The sequence below is a fragment of the Aulonocara sp. 'chitande type north' Nkhata Bay genome, linkage group LG17, assembly GCF_057382095.1.
Source record: "Aulonocara sp. 'chitande type north' Nkhata Bay isolate Kocher_YH1m ecotype deep benthic linkage group LG17, A_spYH_male_GT1.1, whole genome shotgun sequence".
Taxonomy (NCBI): Eukaryota; Metazoa; Chordata; class Actinopteri; order Cichliformes; family Cichlidae; genus Aulonocara; species Aulonocara sp. 'chitande type north' Nkhata Bay.
The window spans coordinates 36,201,613-36,211,102 of NC_141360.1; the positions used below are offsets into that span (position 1 = coordinate 36,201,613).

Sequence of the window (9,490 nt, forward strand, 5' to 3'; positions counted from 1 at the left end):
GCTCTGAAATTTAGGGGGGTGGGGAACAACGCATAGGTCAAAAGAGAATGGACTGTATAGAGACCGATTGCGTCCAGAGGCGAAGCGGCGGTACTTGCAGAAAATAGCATGCATTGGAAATGTGGACCCGTATGAAATGCGGCCGCGGAGTAGAAACCCTGAAGACCAACCGCTATTGACGTAGCCTGATATATTTTCGTACCTTGTCTGTGGAGTCAGCACGTACAAGTCGTCATTCAAACAAAGGTAAGTCAGCTTGAGTACTGCGAGTGAAATGCGTTTGATTTCCCTCCGAACATTCAGATTAGTGTAGCATAACTTCATTCATCAGGGGGAAATTAGAGTGAGAACATGTGGAGGCTCTGTTAGAGGGATAACTTAGTGAGTTCATTGTGCTGAAGAATTTAGTTATTCTTTATGGTTAAATAAATTGCAATGATTTATTCATATTGTTCATAAATAATTCTAATTATACATCTTGCTTCCATGTTTGTATCCTGTGTCACTAAAAATACATTTTATTTTAGTTTTATACATTGATTAATGACCTGCAGAATCTCCTTATCATATTAAGTGATTCATAATTGTCACTTTATGCTTTCTCCATCTCAAAAGTGATGACATCCTTGCATTACATACTGTAGGTTCATTTTCTGCAGGCAGATTTAGAATATAACATGCAGCGTTCTATAAATGGATACATAAAAAAATGAAGAATTACATGTATGTGCTAACTTTCTAAACACTTTGTTACATTTATGATAAAGTAGATAATACACATTTATGTCGGCCTTGGCTCATTAGTTCTTGTCTTTAAATTAACTTTGTCCGTGTGTGTTTCAAGTACTGCACTCTCAAAGACTGAATGAACCAGCATTGCAGCCATGGGCCATGATGAGCATCACAGGGAAGGCTGAAGCCGCACACTGCATCTGTATGGCCGGAGTTGCGGAGACCTGCACCCATGTCGCTGCTCTTCTGTTTAATGTAGAAGCAACAGTGCAGATCCGTGGCACAAGGACTGTTACAGATGAACCTGCATACTGGGTTTTGCTGGGTAATATGGCCATAAGATAGACCTCTCCTATTCAGCTGCCCAAAAAAAGGCTCTTGATCAAAACATAAACAGACCATCCGTATTGAAAGGTAAAAGGAGCCGTCCTCAAAAAAGAAAAATCCCACCTGCTACTGTGGAGGAGTTGTCACTGCTATTGGATACTTTGCTGTAACACAGTAAAGCTGTGGGTTTTGGGAATGACCCAAAATGTTTTATCTAGGGGTCTACATTCATTCCTGTAGTGCACTGCCATGTAAATAATTTGCATTTACTGAATATGTACTGACTGAGTACCACTGTTCAAAAGTTGAATAAAGAAACAAACAAATTTTTGCCTCTTTTTTTTTTTAAATTAAAACCACTTTGTAGAACATCACATCAGTTACAATGTAGAATCCATGTCATTTATAGTTTACAAATGACAAAATGTTTACACAGAATCATGACAGTGTTTACATGATATCACCCACTACTAACATTACTTTAATTACTGTATCTTTTGAAAAAATACCACTATTTATACAGCACAAGACTTAAGAATATTTAACAGGAGCCAGTTTTATTTTTCCCTGGTTTTACTACCACACTGTTCACCAAACGCAGCAAACCTTCACCATCCAGAAGGGTCACCTCTTCACCCTCACATGGAAGATGTAATCTGATTGGCATGGTGGTATGTTTGAAGCAGGTCCCTTGTGTAGCGCTGGAACCCGGTCACGATGTGTTTCATCCATTTCATAGGCTGGTTTGCTGCAATAATACCAAATAATTAGCAACTCTATAAATAGAAGGTAGTTCTATTATTATTATTAAACACAATGTCCCGCAGAAGAGCTCGGATTAACTCAGACAGTGTCAGGAGACATGCCGTAGCAAATTATGTGAGGCCATTCCAGGACGAAATGCAAAACAGTTTTACACAGCTGCAGCAGGAGTTGAGTAATCTAGAATATGTCATTTATCATGTTGCAGATATCAACATTGATCACACAGGTGTGACAGTACATAATTATGGAAGTGATCACATCCATGAGCTAATGGACCTCACAATACATAATTATGGAAGTGGTAACGTTAATGTCATTAACGATTATAGGAATATTTCACACTTCAACAACCTTCGTTTCAATTTAGGTTTCGATTACAAACGAAAACGCAAAAAAACCCAAAAACTGCCAAGCGCAGAATTCCAATCGACAAAGGCCGCCGTGCCACCATGCAGGCTGTAGATAACAAAGAAAAATACAGATCTTTGGTGGAAAACTGTATGGCAGAACTCGTTAAGCAAGCTGTAAAAAAATCAGGCAAAGTCATCAGTCTGGAAAGAGTTTCAGACATCTACAACCAGCATACCAACAACATCTGGGCTAAAATCAAGGATGATATTGATAAAATCCCCTTAGAGAAGTTCAAAAACTTCCATGAGGTGATTTTCAAAGCCATGTGTAAAGAGTTTAAAAATGCAGGATTAGCTTTGCTAGCCTTGGAATTAAATCAGCCAGCAATTGAAAATATGATTGCTGAAATTTTCATAAAGGAGGCAGCCAAACTATCGAAGAAACCAAGTTGCATACATCAGTTTTTCTCATCTATAGGCCGACTGTTTTGTTTCACCAGGAAACAAAACAAAGCTGATGTAATGTAAAAGAAATCGTGATATGAAACATTTCTGGAAAACGAATTGGAAACTTCAAATTGGTTAGTTTTAAATGATATACTTAAGAAAACCCTTAGAACGGCCGCGGCCCCTCACTGAGCTTGGTTCTGCCGGAGGTTTCTCCCTCTTAAAAGGGAGTTTTTCCTCCCCACTGTCACCTATGCTTGCTCACAGGGTCTAAGTGTCACAGAAATGGCTTATGTATAAAGAAGTTTAATAGATGGTTCCAGCAGTTAAAATGTTCTTGCTTGTACGTTTCTGTGGTCAATATTGTAAGGGTGTGTTTATCTGGACGATCTGATTTCCTCGTGTCAGCATTGTTCCCACATCATCATAATTAATGTTGTTCCAGGTTCAACATTGCAAGTGACCAATCACCTTCTTGTGACGTCATTCCTTTGCGACTTCGAAATACCCGCCTTCGAGTATTTCGAAATACAAGTGAAGAAGCGAAAAACCGCCGCCTGTCCGCCGAATTTGAAGTCAATTTAGGATACTTTCCTTTAATAAACGGTAAGCATTATACATATGTTCCTCACTTGGCTTGCTGTTTGTTTGCTAGCGATAGGCTACTTGACGACAGCATTAGCTAACCAGTGTTCTCTAGACCAGCGTTCCCCAACTTTTTGGGTGTTTCGTGACCCGGGGGTTGGGTCAGGCAAAATTGCAGTAGCTTCCCTGATCATTTTACAAACATAAGTGAAGAGAATCTGGACTAAAAGGCCTAGACTTATGGTTGTGTGCTGAATCTATGAATCAAACTATCACCTGGAAACATAATTAACTGGTCCATAGCTGTGAAACTGGACATGAGTTCTTGATTCTATGGAGATTAACAGTAATCCAGAAATTTACAAATTTGTCCCAGGGACATCGCGTAGATGTTGTCCCTGGGACATCGCGTAAATGTTGTCCCTGAGACATCGCGTAAATGTTGTCCCTGGGACATCATGTAGAAGTTGCCCTGGGACATCGTGTAGATGTTGTCCCTGGGACATCATGTTAAAGTTGCCAGAGACATACCATATGAAAGTTTAGCTTCTTTTAGCCCCTGTTTGTTTTATATTATTTTATATATATATTTTTTTAATATTATATTTAATATTTACATTGTATTGCAAAAAACCCCACAACAAGTTAAAATGAATTAATGAATATTGACTAATTAAACCTTCGTTATTTTTCCACCAGAAATGGACGACATAATTAGAAGAAGTGTTCTGAATGACGAAAAAAAAAGAACTGGAAAAGACACACAACTTTGTGTGCATGTGTCACAATGCCAGGAGGACCCATTCAGTGTTGTGTTAGAAAAATTGAACTCATTAACCCTTCATGGACATTATAAATGTTTAAATGTTGCCTCAGGTAAAGACAGGAAAAGAGACTATTACAAATTCAACTGCATCAGAGCTGGGAAAAAAAGTCGAAACAGCTACAGAGCAGTGGGCTGTAAGGCCTATGTTTCATTTAAAGTACTCAAATGTTGGAAAGACCACACAGTCATCGTGCAGCGTACATATGATAAGCATGATGGGCATGATCCTTCGGACCCAAAAGACGCACATTTCAACAATATTTCCAGTGATTTGAGGAGGAAGATTGAGGAACTGCTTTCCCTTGGAACTAAGCCAGCCATCATACTAACCGAATGTCATAAATGGGCCAAAGAACATGGACACAGAGATCTTCACAACAGAGAGCATTTTGTCACACCACGTGACATTGACAGTGTTAGAACCTGCATGATGAGGAAGAAGCACTTTAACTGTGGAGACAGTCAAAGTGTACATACCTTACTTAATGGAAAACATCAAGAACATGTTCTCTTCTATCAACCATACACATCTGACCAAGAACTAATGATTGTTTTGCAGACACCTGTAATGAAATCAAACATGGAGAACTATGCAAAACAGTTAGTATTTGTTGACACCACGCACTGCGTTAACCAGTATTCATTTCCCTTATTCACACTTGTTGTAAGAGATGATCATGGGCATGGAGTCCCTGTGGCCTATGCTATTGTCAGCAACGAAAGTCAGAAAACCCTGGAAACTGTTCTTGGAATAGTTTGTGAGCATTTCCCAACTTCCCCGAGGTAAATAATACATTGACAGCTATTAATTTTGAAATAATTCCTTTTCAAAAAAGTTATAACATGCCAGAATCTAATGCTATAGCTGCAGCATGGGCTGCAAAAAACTTTCCTTTCCAGTTGTTAAAGTTATTCCTATAGGCTGTATGCAGTATTTTATATATCTACTTGTGAGTTGAAATGTTTAATTTGGCATTGAAGTGGTGCTTTGAGATAGCAAAAACATTTTCATACTGTTTAATCTCATTTAGTGTTTTCTTTTTTTCTGTAGAGCATTTATGGTTGACAAAGACTTTGCGGAAATAAATGCTTTGCAGAAGGTTTTTCCAGAGTCAGCTATCCTTCTATGCTGGTACCATGTCTTGCAGGTAAACCACATTGTTTTCTTTTCACGTTGTCTAAGATGCACCTGAAACACATTTTTACAACAGGGTCCTGTTGTTATGAATTGCCTCATTGTGATATTCACCTACTCAGGTTAATGAATATAAAGGGATAAAATGTTGAGTGACTATGTCCATCCATTTAAGACCACAGTGCACTCATCTTCTGGTGGCTGCTTCCCAAAGCTCTTTTTGACATTTAAAAATATGTTTGCCTGGTTGATTTCTGTAATGCACAGGTCCTCTTGTCCAGTGAGTGACAAAGTTATTTTTGGACGTCAGCTTTCTTTTATGCTTTTTGTACAGCTGCTCCTCTGTCTCTCTCTCCAGATTAACTTTTTTTCTCTTACATTCACAGGCTGTTAATCGATGGCTTTCAAAATCAGAGTCCGGGGTCCATGGGCTTTCTAACACCCAAAAGAGAAATGAAATCATTTCTTTCTTTTGTAAGCTGAAAGCTTGCACATCTGTAAGTGTAATTTGTCTATTTCACATTTTGATTTCTTGATTACACTAAGAGCATAATAACTTTCAGTTGCTAAAAAAAGTTACAGAGAGATACAAAATAGATTTTTGAAACAATTTCTAAAACTGGCTTCTTATCTTGCTTATCAAAACAAGTACTTAAGCTGTGCAGAACATCATTGTGTCACCCACTGTGCAGTAGAACTTGTGAGTGGGATTCTTTCACAGACAGATGCTGAAACCAAATATGCTTATAGGTTTAGTGTTCCTTCTTAGCCATTGTAAGGGAAGAAATAATTGCTTCTTAATACAAAAACACGACATATTATTAATAACTTAAAATTCTTAATGTTATTCAATAAAAGGAAAAGGGCTTCAATACATAATATTAAAGATTTCAATAGGTCTGTTAAATGGATTGAAATATATTCTGTTGCATCCAATTCTCTTAGGAGGACAACTTTAAAGCCACATCAGCAGAGTTCTGCCAGACATTTAAGCAATACCCTTTGGTGTGCCAGTATTTTCAGAAGCACTGGGAAGGCATTGGCCACATGTGGTGTGACTACGGCCGTCGCTTCAGTCACGCTCGTTCTGAAACAAACAATGTGATTGAAAGGTATGATTTATTATTTTGACCTCATTCAATTGTATTGCTGAAAAAAAGATATTATGCTTTAATCCAAGAGGCTAAACTGAGTAGGTTCGTCATGTCATTGCCAGAACAGGTTTTAGGCAAATCCTTTAAATTCTAGCAGCGTTTTTTATGTTATCACAACAAAAAACAGAGTAGGTGGATTTGCCTAAATCAGCTAAACCGGCACAGAGCATTCCTTTATAAAAGACGTGTGCTGGCGTTGGTGCCTGGCGACTTCTCTTCGATGACGGCGTCTCGATTTTGGCCGGGGAAGATGCACTCTGGGCCTTATGCATTACTAAATCTTGAAAACAGCGGTCGATGTAATCTTGGAGAGCGTCTAAACTCTCCCCGTTGTCCTCCAGGGTGTTAGAGATGATAAAACAGATGTTGTTAGTTATATGACAATTGATTAGTATATTTGGTAATACTGAAGCTTGGAAAACCTTTGTTAAACTCTATGCTACCATTTGCTTTTTCTCCGCCAAAATCTCCGGCGTCTGACGTCACCTACAACATCACTTCCGTCACTCTGCTTATCTCAGTGTTCTCCTGACTGAAGTTTGGTACGTTTACAGCAGCGGTCCCCAACCTTTTTTGCGCCATATGTCTTGGTGTCCAGCTTCTGTCTCCTGAGGGGCACCAGACAGGGATGCCCACTCTCCCCTTCACTTTTTGCAATTTTTATCGAACCTCTAGCAGCAGCATTTAGACAGGCTACAACAATTAAGGGCATAAAATGTAAGAACATAGAACATAAAATCAGTCTCTATGCGGATGATGTGTTGCTTTTTCTGCAAAACACACAAACCAACCTCTCTGAGGTAATTACTTTAATAAACTGGTTTTCAAGAGTTTCAGATTATTCAATTAACTGGCCAAAATCTACAGTTCTCCCCATTAACTGCTCCTTCCATAATTCTTCCTCTGCCCCACTGCAATCCGGAAATATTAAATATTTAGGTATTAATGTCTCTCCTAAGCTTTCAGACTTAACTAAACTAAACCACATCCCACTTCTAAAGAAAGTAGAAGGCGATCTGACTAGATGGAAATCTTTACCCATATCACTCATGGGAAGGGTCGCCACTATAAAAATGATGATCTTGCCAAAAATAAATTACTTATTTTTGATGATCCCTAACAAACCATCACAAGATTGGTTCAGATCTCTGGATTCATATATTTCCAAATTCCTTTGGAAAGATAAACCCCCGCGTATTAGCTTAAAAACGCTACAAAGAACCAAGGATAGAGGAGGATTAGATCTGCCTAATTTTCACCAATACTTCTTAGCCAACAGGCTTCAGTTCATCTCAGAATGGTTAAAACATACCTTCTTAGTTGAGCCCTGGCTAGATGTTGAACAGGCACTATGCAAGGATCTAGAGATTTCAGACCTACCATTTATTAGCTCAAACATCAAAAGACATGAATGCTTTAAAAGTATCAACATCAGCTTTTCTCTGACAGCATGGTGGGAGTTTCTAAAAATAACGGAGTCTTCATTAATCCCATGCAAACGTACACCTATCTGGAATAACCCTGACATATTACAAAACAATAATATGATTAATTTCCCAGAATGGAGTTGTAAAGGAATTAAATACTTAGAACATATATTAGAGGGAACAGAATTTATTCCATTTGACAGACTAGTTGAACAATATGGGATCAACAAGACAAGGTTTTTAGAATATCAACAAATTAAATCCATAGTAAAAAAAAAATTTAACCTCAGTCAAGTTGAATTACAAACACCACTAAGTGCGGCACATTTTCTTACTCTTAAATCCCCCAAATTATTATCTAAAATATACAGAACACTTTCTAAATTAGATGAATCAATATCCCTTCCTACTGCAAAGTGGGAAGCAGATTTATCAGTCAACCTAGACCAAAACTTCTGGTCTCAGATTTGCTTAAAAACTTTTAAATTAATTAAAAATCCCAGTCTGCAATTAATACAATACAAAATACTTCATAGAGTGCACTATACAGGTCATCGGATGTTCAAGATGGGCTTTACATCTTCCAACAACTGCTCACACTGTCAAGGCAATACACCAGACAATTACATCCACGCTCTTTGGTTCTGTCCACCAGTGCAAAAGTTTTGGCGCGAGATATGTGAAGATTTATCAAAGTGTCTGAAATGTAACATTCCAACTTCCCCCTTAGTGTGTCTACTGGGCAGCTTAGATAATGTCACTTCAGAAAAGAATATAGCCCATATGATCTTCACTGCCCTATGCATAGCCAAGAAAACAGTCCTCATGAACTGGAAAAATAAAAATAATCTTAATTCTAACCAATATAGAAATTATCTATTAGATTACATTAGTCTTGACACAGCCTCTGCCACCACATTAGATCAATTGCTCTGGGCCCCTTTTATCAGCTCCATCACCTAGTGGGGGTGGGGGGTCATAGTTTGGTCCCGCCTTCACTGTTGTGATTGGTGAGGGGGTAGGGACAGGCTTAGGGCGTCAGGGGGTTCCCCGGAGGCATCTTCCTTGGGGGGCTCAACCCGGGGTAGCGGTCACGTCCGGTTGGGGGCTCTGTTGGCTCTCAGGTGACTGTTTCCTCGCGGCTGCGTGCAGCGGGGCTAGGGGAGGGTCTGTGCTGACGGACGTGGGTTACTGACCTGGCAACCTGGCTGCCCCTGGGTGGGTCCGGGATGGGCGTGAGGTTCTGGGGGCGCTCCGTCTCTGGGCTGGGGCCCGGGCCGGGCCTCGGGGGCTTGGGTCCTGGTTGGTGTGTTGCCGGGGTTTTGGGCGGGTGGGTGCATGGGGGCCCGGCCCTGGAGCAGGGTGCCGCCGGTGCGTCGAGCCGCCTGGGGGGCTCTTCAACTGGTGGGGGGGATGGTCACATCTTGCAGGAGCTTTCTTCTCTTCAGGAACTCTCTGCAGGAGGGGGAGATACAGGAGAGGTGGAGGAAGATCTCAGCCTGGGCGTTTACCGTCTTATGTAGTCTGGAAGATGTGTGGATGGTGGGGTGGGTGCAGTTTTCTCTGTGGTGGGGTTGGGTGGACTGTCCAGGGCTCTGTGGAGCCGGAGGGCGCTACTGCACTGGGCCCCGGTCTGATGGGCCTGGGCCCCCCTTCCCTGGCGGGTCGCGAAGGGTGGGAGTGCCTACTGGGGTCAGCGGGGGAGCTGGCCCCAGGGAGGGGTTACCTGCCCCTCCCTTCCT

The 9,490-nt window shown here is 40.6% G+C and overlaps 1 long non-coding RNA gene across 2 annotated transcripts; it reads left to right on the top strand.

Moving 5' to 3' along the window:
* The first annotated feature begins 3,009 nt into the window (after nt 1-3,009).
* On the top strand, nt 3,010-6,506 carry LOC147310501 (uncharacterized). Of its 2 annotated transcripts, XR_015125587.1 has the most exons (5): nt 3,010-3,227; nt 3,906-4,815; nt 5,084-5,180; nt 5,554-5,664; nt 6,182-6,506. It is a non-coding gene; the product is annotated as an uncharacterized LOC147310501 (long non-coding RNA). The 2 variants fall into 2 exon arrangements; XR_015125586.1 differs by lacking the exon at nt 6,182-6,506 and having other exon boundaries at nt 5,554-6,102.
* Nucleotides 6,507-9,490: the final 2,984 nt, after the last annotated feature.